This window comes from Anguilla rostrata, chromosome 5 (assembly GCF_018555375.3).
Source record: "Anguilla rostrata isolate EN2019 chromosome 5, ASM1855537v3, whole genome shotgun sequence".
Classification (NCBI taxonomy): domain Eukaryota; kingdom Metazoa; phylum Chordata; class Actinopteri; order Anguilliformes; family Anguillidae; genus Anguilla; species Anguilla rostrata.
In genome coordinates, this window is record NC_057937.1 from 14,952,705 (window position 1) to 14,962,399 (window position 9,695).

The window sequence follows — 9,695 nt, forward strand, 5'->3', positions numbered from 1 at the left end:
CACTTCAGTTAAGCCTTCATCAGGCTCACTCTGTTCAAATGTCTTGCCATCCACTGCTGATGCTAGCGACGGGCAAGCGCGGTGGAGGAGGGGCGCCGACCGTGTAGGCACGGCGGGGCACCCTACGGCTGACGCATGCGCTACCGTCACTTAAGATGACCATCCCCTGTAATTCCATCGACGCTGCAACGACAAACCACTGTAGAGCTGCAGACGTCAACACGCTGGCAGTTTATGGCATTCTAATGGGGTGTGGCACGAACAATGGTTTAGCTTTCCATTGTGCACGAGGTCATAAACAGAACATATGAAGCAACAGTTATTCATACGTCATCGTGTATTACCATTGTAGGCATCTATAGCGTTCTGCATCCTATGAGATTTCCGAGCAGACAAGAACTAATATTAACCTTGAATGACCTGAAACACATGATAATCACATTGTACTAGGGGCTACATTTCGTTTTATTGATACACATTTAAGGAAAATATGACTCCCGTGCAAGCACTCGCTGTAGGCGATACTTATCAATGGCATCAAATCAGACTTCCGCTGTACAGCCAGTAGCCTATCGCCGCAAGCGTGTAGGCTACATGCGCGATCCCTCACGTGTATGAACCATATCCCTAGACCGTGTCTCTAATAGCTCCAGCTTCTTCATAATATTTGTAACCAACGAAGTTTTGTTTAAAAACATTTCCCTATCATAGCACTCTTCTTTCCTCTAATGTTGCCATATATTTAACAACTTCATATCGTAATTCGCTACATATATCCACAAGTCACCCAAATAGCCTTAATTTATTTTTTTTTAAATATATTTTATTAAAAACGTGTTTGTTTGTTTTTTCAGTAGATATTTCCTAAGAAAATTCGGAAATTAAAACCACAGGTTAAAATCTAAGAACGTCCGATGACTTCGTTGGAGTGGCCCTACCATCTCATTTTATAGCCTATTGTAGCCGTCGATTTAACACTGGTTTGAAAACGTGTTAACCTAACAAAATGCAGCGTTCGCCTGACCTATGGAAAAAAATAAAAACTATTATTGCATGTGTCAATGATAATATGTAGGTAATAAAATGCATAGCGTAACTGCAGCCTATAACTGACGAAATTAAAATGGAAGACAGCATGACCTACAGTTAATGCAACGTGATATTGACTTAATATCCACAAACTCTGCACAAAAACTGCGCTGATATACAAAAACAAATACGCTGAGGTCTAATACAACTTATTTAATTTATTTTATAAACTTTCTATGCCATATTAAAACATGTATAGCCTACATGTTTTACTATGGGACAAAAAGTTTATAAAAATAAAATTTAGTTGCCACGATCGGGGAGGCGATATTTAGCCTACCTAATGTTGCTTAAATATTTAAATAACATTCAGTTGTGCACGCGAATTACTCTATGCCAAGGGCACACCAGATCGCATTTATTTCTCTTGATAAGCAGTTAAAAACGAAAAAAGACAATTGTGGTCATTCTTACGGACAAACACCAGGTTTTGCGATCATCCTGTTTGTCGATAAACCACCATATCAGCGGAATTGCCGCGAAATTTCTTAACATTATTTCATGCATCCCATATGTACAGTGACCACCACGCATGACGCAGTCAGACGGAAACAGCCAAGTACTACAGTACATCCTAAATCAAAACAGTATTGGCTATAACGACGGTGAATGAGAAACACACGCATACTCACGTTCAGGAATTGCATTTGCGAATGAATCGGTACCCTCACTTCCAACTTCCAAAAAAATATGCGGTCGGTAAAATAAGGACACACTCCACCCGCCTCAGCTCATATGAATTCAATACAGACTGCCTAGGCAGCTCCCTCCTCTTTCTCAAATTCAGTGTGCATGTAATGCAGCTCTCGGTTTTGCTGCAGTTATTGCAGGAATTCTAATCTGCCCAGAGAGAGAGGAGTGGTTCCGACGGGATACAAATACATTATCTCAGACCAACTCTATCCATTCTCATTTCAAAGGGTGTATCCAACAAAAATGAAATAAAACATACGCATAATTTGGCAATCGATTGCACCAGTAGCTTATGCAGTTGACACCTTCTCTGATTCCCGCAGTTACATCTAATTATAGGAGCACATGCTCGGTTTAGGCTGTACTGAAAGTAACTTAAAAATGTGGTGTTAAGACATATGGATTAACACCGGTCATATTTTCCACTCTGTTAGCCCACCTGCATTTTACGCTGAAGTGGCTAAATTTCTTTATCCGAGGTTTTCTCACTCAGAAAACTGCACGGGCAACGTGACCTATATTAAAAGCCTCAGAAGACACGCCCTACTTCCCACAATTAACAATAAAACCGCTTCACTCAACCATAAAGTTCGGTATTGAGGAGAGGCAAGATTCTGTTACAAATAATCAGCTATTCGCTTTTTTGGGAAAGATAATTGCTTCCCATGTGAAATGGTCATACAAAAAAGTCCCTTCTCACTTGAAGTGTTTTCAAAGCCATACCTGTAAATAAGACGAACAGGTCAGATTGCTATATGTAGCTTACAGCAAATAAATAGAATATTCAGGTCATATACATACTGTAGGCACTGGCTCTTCCCCTGTTCATGATTTTTTTTTTTTTAATAAACTTTACAGTAGCCTAAATATAACTGCTGTTATAATTAAGTAAGGGCATTCCTTCGTACGTGTTCTCATTCAGAACCACGTGAACCTTCCTAAATTCTATGTCTCCCATTATTATTTTTTCCCAATTATTATTATGTTTTCGGAGGATGGAGAGCTTGTCCCCGTTTTAACCGTTCTTTCCTGCATCACCATGCGCATGAGCCATAAACATTTAAAGCGACAGTAGCCACCGCCTCATTCTCATTCCTTTCTACTCTTCTTCAGGCATCTGATTCTCAGCATGGCTCTGGTTTCCAAGGCAACCCGCCACACTCTTTTCTGTCCTGTGGGAGGCTGTCGCTATGGCAACTATACATTATGCATCAGTGGATGAAAGCCCCTTTCAGATGGGGGGGAGAGAAAAGTTATTTGCATTCCTTTTATTAATGGTGGAATTCTTTGATGCTGACAGTGTAAGGGGCACAGAAAGTTTCAGTCTGGGTGCGGCAGCCTAGCCTCCATATGAGTGCACCTCGCTAACAAAATACAATGTATGTGGACAGAATACTAAGGGTCTCCAATAAGGGATTAATAAGCATGCAGAGAACACAACGATGCAGAAGAGACGCTGCTCCAGACTCCTTACCCCCCCCCCCCCCCCACACAAAAAAAGAAAGATAATGGAAAAACCTTCTATGAGAATTACTGAAGCAGAAGAGGAACTGATACAAAGCAAGGAATGCTCACAATGAGCTCAGTATTGAGCAGAAACAGTGCAAAACGAAAATAATTCCTCTTCTCCTTAACGCAGGAGCTACTGTGGAGCACTGGTCCATAGACACAGAGAAGAGCACTGTTAGCCTGCTAGCCTGTTAGCCTGTGCACCTGCCATGCTCTCTGGGGATAAAAGGATTAGTGCTGCCTCCAGACTACATGGTGAATAATTAATAGGCCTTTATTGTCCTGCTCATGTGGTTTTGAATCATAAAAATATGATGATTTAACAATTTTGTAGAGGCACACATGTGACAGCGCAATATTCAGTCTTATAAAAGTAAAAGATACATGATAAATGTTCTCTGTGGGAACTGGGAGGATAGACAGAGGCACGTATACATGCACACACACACACACGCACATGCACACAGCCTCCCAGCTTATTGTACTGAAATTTAGCAGTCTACTACACAGGCAAGATTGAGCTCAACTAAAAAAAAAAAAAAAACTCTTATGTAGCTCCAATTCTTCAGGCTAAGGAACTGGTGAAAAAAATCACTGACTTCCACCTTTGACCAGATATATATAGGCAAATACAATACAGACTTACAACTTGTAAAATACAAAAATATGAGACTGCTTGCATTTTTCACTCAAGCCTTCTCTTCCAAGATTTCACCATTGGAGCAGGCAGCAGTGCAATGTAATGTTTGGCAAACTGGGTTGGCGACTCAGACGTTAAAGGTTCAACTCCAAGGAGTTGATGATTCATGACAGCCACTCTTTTGGTGTAGGTGCGGAGTAATTGTGGTGTCAGAGACAGCCTGCAAGTCCACCAGCGGATATTACGCCTTTCATCTGACAAGTGGTGTGAATTTAGGAGAGAATAATCCCATTTGAAGTTTTTGCAGTGTTGGCAGAATGGGAGACATGCCTGGTAGTAGATCCCGGCAGAAAAAAATTGTAAATTGCTGTACTGCTTTCGCTGAGATCAAAGCAACTGCTACTTCACAGATGTACATTTTTTCCAAGTGGTTTCAGTGGAAAATATAGAACAAAATCATTATTTATTTAAAATTTCCTCTTTTTTCCTCATATGTATGCGTGATACATACAATATAATTTACTGTCGTTCTAGTATGGAAAGAACATAATGCATAAACAATATTAGTGACTACAGTTACTATTAGTGATCAATGTATTTATAATATCTAAACTGTCTATCATGTCTATATCATTGTGTTCTTAATCAATTTTTAGGTTTCAATAATGTTTTCCCCCAGGAAGAGACCAAATTTCTTTTCTGCCCAAATACAGCACACTTTGTAAGCATTGGTTTAAATGACTAGTTTGTATTCGTATGTGTCCTTACCCCATTGTGATATTATCTTCTCTCTGCTCTCAAGTAGAGATGGGCTTTGTTCTTGGGACGGGCTGGTATAGAAGGGGGGATGTACGTACCCTTATCTCATCTCCAGAGGATCTGCAAATACAAAGCATGGCAACCGCTACAGTCACACAGAGAACATCAACGCAAGCCCAGTATATTGTGCTACATGCTGCTGTCATCAGAGATAAGAGACGCCCGTTCTGGGACACGCTAGTTTTAAAGCCTTCAGCCATAACTGCCTGAAAGAATACTTAACATACAAAATTAAAGTACGTGCAAATACTTTAAAATACGAAATTAAAGTATGAGCAAAGCATGTATTCAATGTCAACAAAATGCGTATTTTCTTGCACAGTAATTTTATTGTTCAAATGTTTTGAGAACACATATTTGAGAACACTTATAAGTGTGTCGAAACGATGTGAAGCAATGGTCAGGAGGGATGTGCAGTTATCATAGTGTCTCTACAATGCCAATTTGAACTGGACTGTTTCTTCTAACAATGTGCCACCACACACATAACCATGCTTGTTAGTTCAGCTCTAATGAGTCCAATATGGACCACGCCTGCTCACTCAGTGTAAAGTGTATCTATCAAAACTGATTAACACTGAACTTCTTGCTGCGCATGATTTTTAAAACACACTTTAGAGAAGCTTAAATATAATTGATGTTGTAATTCAGTACAGGCATTCCTTCATGGTCTCACTCAGGACCATGGGAACTCTCCCAAATTCCATGGCCCCCATGATTATTTTAGCTCTTTGTTGAGAAGATGGAGATCTTTAACCATTATTTCATTCACACAGTGAGGAACGTATCCCCAACCACCCACAACCCCCCTCTCCATGGTCAAGTGGGTGTGAGAGAGAAATTCTTATTGCAAGTTCAAAAATGTCAGCCAAAGCAGAAGCAGCACATTGGCAATAACACAAGAAATTAAAAGCATGTACAAAGGATATAACAATACTACTAGACCTACCCGTGCACTTAACCTTACTGTTCGATCAAACTAACTTGATTTTGCTGAACAACATCAACACACAAAGGTAGCCTTTGACAACTGAAATAAATCTGCCGGCAGGCCAATCAATAGCTGTGTACCATCCTCATAAATCTTTCTGTAGATCTGCATTTGATCCCCATTCCTTACAAAGAGGGTGTTAGGGTCCAAAAAATTCCTAGGCACAGATAACGCAGTACCTTACTGAATAATACTAATTATTCCGGACGCTTCTTTAATTATATTTACCATAAACTAAATCTTTAGCACATCCAGTGCCTGCAGGCATTGTCGAATTTGCTTTCTTTCTAGGCAACATTAACCACACATCACTGACATCAGAAGATTTAGAGCTAACGCCTCACTTCCCCCACAGAGAAAGTCTTAAATCTTAACCTTGAAACACCTGTGAACTATGGCCTACTGAAGGCAGGTTCTCAGAAGAAAGCAAACCCAATAATAGCTGTTTGGGGTTTATAAAGCAGCATTGCAGGGGCTATTCACTAAAGTAAAATAGAAACACTATCCCCGAGGTTTGTTTTCAGATCTATTTATTCGCTGGTTTGCTGCAGTAAACTGACACCCTGACAGTTTTCTCCGGATTTATTTAAAAGTTATATCAGTCTTCCAAGTTGCTTACTCAGTAAACATACTGGCCAAGAGCAGAGGCTGAACCTTATACAGTAGCCAGTACATCATTATGTTGAGTATGGGCTATGTCTTAAACTGAACTATACATGGGAGCCCGTGGTGGCAGGATGCAACTGTCTTTCTCCTGCCGGAGTAAGGTGGACAAATCTACTTCAGTAGCATGCCAGGTGGTCTGTAGTGAATTAGTCCAGCTATGCAAACAGGCTTTTTGGCTCTTAAGCTGCGAGGTGAATGCACTGGAGGATTGCATGTACACCAAGTGCAATGCTCTACACATTGATGTAGGTGGTACATCAGGAACCCAAGAGCATAATAAACTGTATTTCCCAATTCCAAACTAGAGAAGAAGAAAAAAAAATCAACATCTCAATATCCATTTTTAATAATGATATAATTAACTATAGAAATCTCCAGGGTTGACCAAGTTTTATAGAGCGACCCAAGGATCCTCTTTATATAACATATTTGTGCAACCTCCAGCGTGCTGTTGAGTACAATCCCATAATGCACTGCTCTTGGTGGAATAGGAATTCCCTGTGTTCTTATGTCAGCAATGCAAAGAGGCTCTCTCTCACCACAGATATGCTCCACGGTCATCTGTCTGGTAGCACAGGAGACAGCTACACAGCTAGCCTCTACTATAACAGGATTTTTTCTTCAGACCTGGAGTGACTTTAAGCCACAAGCCTAAATAAAAATGTTAGTGATTGCAGTGATTGTATCAATCATTAATTATGTTGTTCTAATTTCATGTGGGAAAAAAACATTTAAAAAGTAATCTGAATGATTGGTTTATGTTGTTTCTATTTTATTCTGTAAAAATATTTTACTTTTATTAAAATACGAATGATACTAGGACGTATATATATATACTGTGAAGAATTTATAGGCTATGATAAATCTTATAAATATGTAGCTGCCTATCCATCATTATATTCAGAAATGAAAGAAAAACAAATGCTGAAAAGACAGATGTTTTGGGAAATCTACTCAAAGCCGCACTTCGCACATTATTAACAAAAAGCACAGACGGTCACTGCAAACATGGCAACCAATCAAAGAGCTTTGGAAAGAAACCTCATAAATTTTGAATATGCCATAACTCATTTTCATAATCAAAAGAGTTACTGCACTCAATGGGATATACTTGAACCCAGTGCCTCTTGTTTTTCAGAACGCGGAACAAGACAGACCTGCAATGTGTTTAGACCCCATGTTTTCAATCATTTTAATTAAGAGATTGGGTGGAAGGAAAACCTTCACATACAGGAGTTCTTCAAGAACAGGGTTGAGAAACTCTGCTCATCTTGGTCCTATCCTTCGTGCTTAAATTATACAAATTGTAGCGGCGTGCTGGACAATCCAGTTTCAGGGAAAATTGAAGTGATCTATGAAAAACATAGTTTGCTCTTTGTGTATTTTATCAACAGAGCTGTTTTCATATACGATTCATCATTCCATAATGCATCTAGTAATAACAGTAATAAAGGTCTGAAGTGAGATGGAAACTCTGTCAGTTACTCTGGACCATCTGCATTGAGGTTCGCAAACCAGCCAGAGGCTTTGTACCCGGGGCGCCCACATTCATTAAAAATCAATGGCTCTTACCCACGCTCTCCCGGTTAGCCCTGGAGTGGTTCATTATAGATCGCTTGGTGCAGGCCTCCCGCTGCGTATCACCATCAGTACTGCGCCTGATCGGGTAATGCACTACGAGCCTGGCCTATTTCTCAGTGGCCGGAATTAAAACAGACTTCTCCACTCCGACGTGGAATTCGTTCCTCAGACATCTATAGTCTAAAAAAAGACCACACATTTTCTCTGATGTTGCGCTCTCACCGTTCTCCGCGGGACGTGAACACCCTATCCTTCGATTGCATCACTGACAGCCGTGGAGCAGCGGCTATCGGATACACAAAAACCACCTGTGGATCCTAGAGGAAGGGAGGATCGAGAGGGATTTCCGCATAATCTTAAGAACCCCGGTTTATCCACGGATGAGCCTGTTGTGCACCTCGGTTACCACGAGACAAAGTGAGTGGCATGATACCTCACCCTGCCCGCGAGCTTGTTGGTACTAAGGTTTTCAGGTGTAACTCCCAGGTGGTACTCTTGCATACATTTATGGCATTAGTTCAACGCATTTCTATGAAAGCTTTTTAAGGTGTTTTTTTTTTTTGTTTGTTTGTTTGTTTGTTTTTTTGGACAATACAGTGTTTCTAAACTCGGGTCATGTGGGTCCACTATTTGCCGCTTTTTGTCATAACCAATCTCTTGATCAGTTAAGGTTGATATTGTGTTCTACCCTAATTCAGTGGTTAAACTTATTTTAACACAATGGAAGTATAAATTCCATCCATTTTACACATAAACAGTAGTTTGAAGTTTCCGCACTGAGCAAATGGGACATAACTGATTTCACCTGCCAGTTTGTAATCGAATCAATTGAAAATGGAACCCCTTGCCATAAGAATTTTTTGCCATGTAGTAAATACAGCACAGTAAATAACAGCATCATTTGGTCTGGCTGATTGAAATTCCTGAGTGTGAATTAATGGCATTTATTTTTAAGGGCATACATAGCTATTTCTGGCATAACCTGGCTTTACTGGGGTTATTTGTCCTTCAGTAGAAGTAAATCGTAAATGGTAAATGGATTGCATTTATATAGCGCTTTTATCCAAAGCGCTTTACAATTGATGCCTCTCATTCATCAGAGCAGTTAGGGGTTAGGTGTATTGCTCAGGGAAGCTTCGACACGCCTAGTGTAATTACAAACAATTAGTAAACAATTAATGTCTAATTAAGAACAATTACAATACAGAGCTTGTTAGTATGGTTGGAACAAAAACCAGCATACATAGTGGGTCCGCCTGGTAGAGAAACACTCATGTACACTCAAAGTCAGTTCTACGTAGAGACCTGTGTTGGCTATGGGTTCTTATAAATGATCATGCATGAATCTTCTCTAATCCACCATCAAACTAATAATGGATTACCCTGCTTATTAAGAATGCCAGAGCTCAGTGTCCATGCTGGTACTTACTAGCCCTCAGAACGCCACTCAGTCACAGTCACTTCCTGATAGAAAATAAGCCTTAATAAATCCTTCAGATCATTATCCACAGGTCTCAATCTGGACTTCACCAGCAACTATCCAAACTGACAGACTCAAATGTGAAAAGAAACCTTCCATTTTCTTCCATTTTTTGAAGAACAAATTGAGGTAGTCTGGGTGATTAGGGTCCGCTCATGTTTGCAGTATGTTTTAGTGACTTTGTTTTAAGCTACACAGAACCTAGCACCAAAATCCCCACCAACCTG

The 9,695-nt window shown here is 40.1% G+C and overlaps 1 protein-coding gene across 3 annotated transcripts in view; it reads right to left on the bottom strand.

Moving 5' to 3' along the window:
* trim2a (tripartite motif containing 2a) overlaps positions 1–8,471 on the bottom strand; it is a 45,211-nt gene extending 36,740 nt beyond the window's left edge. Inside the window, exons 1-2 of one of the 3 annotated variants that reach the window (XM_064335302.1) lie at positions 8,211–8,471; positions 4,700–4,810 (exon numbers count right to left, since the gene is read on the bottom strand). The gene's annotated coding sequence lies outside the window, so the exon portion shown is untranslated. Of the gene's footprint in view, positions 1–1,721; positions 1,895–4,699; positions 4,811–7,979 lie in introns of those variants that run through there. The other 2 variants (XM_064335301.1, XM_064335303.1) reach the window with 2 other exon arrangements.
* Between the last annotated feature and the right edge of the window lie 1,224 nt (positions 8,472–9,695).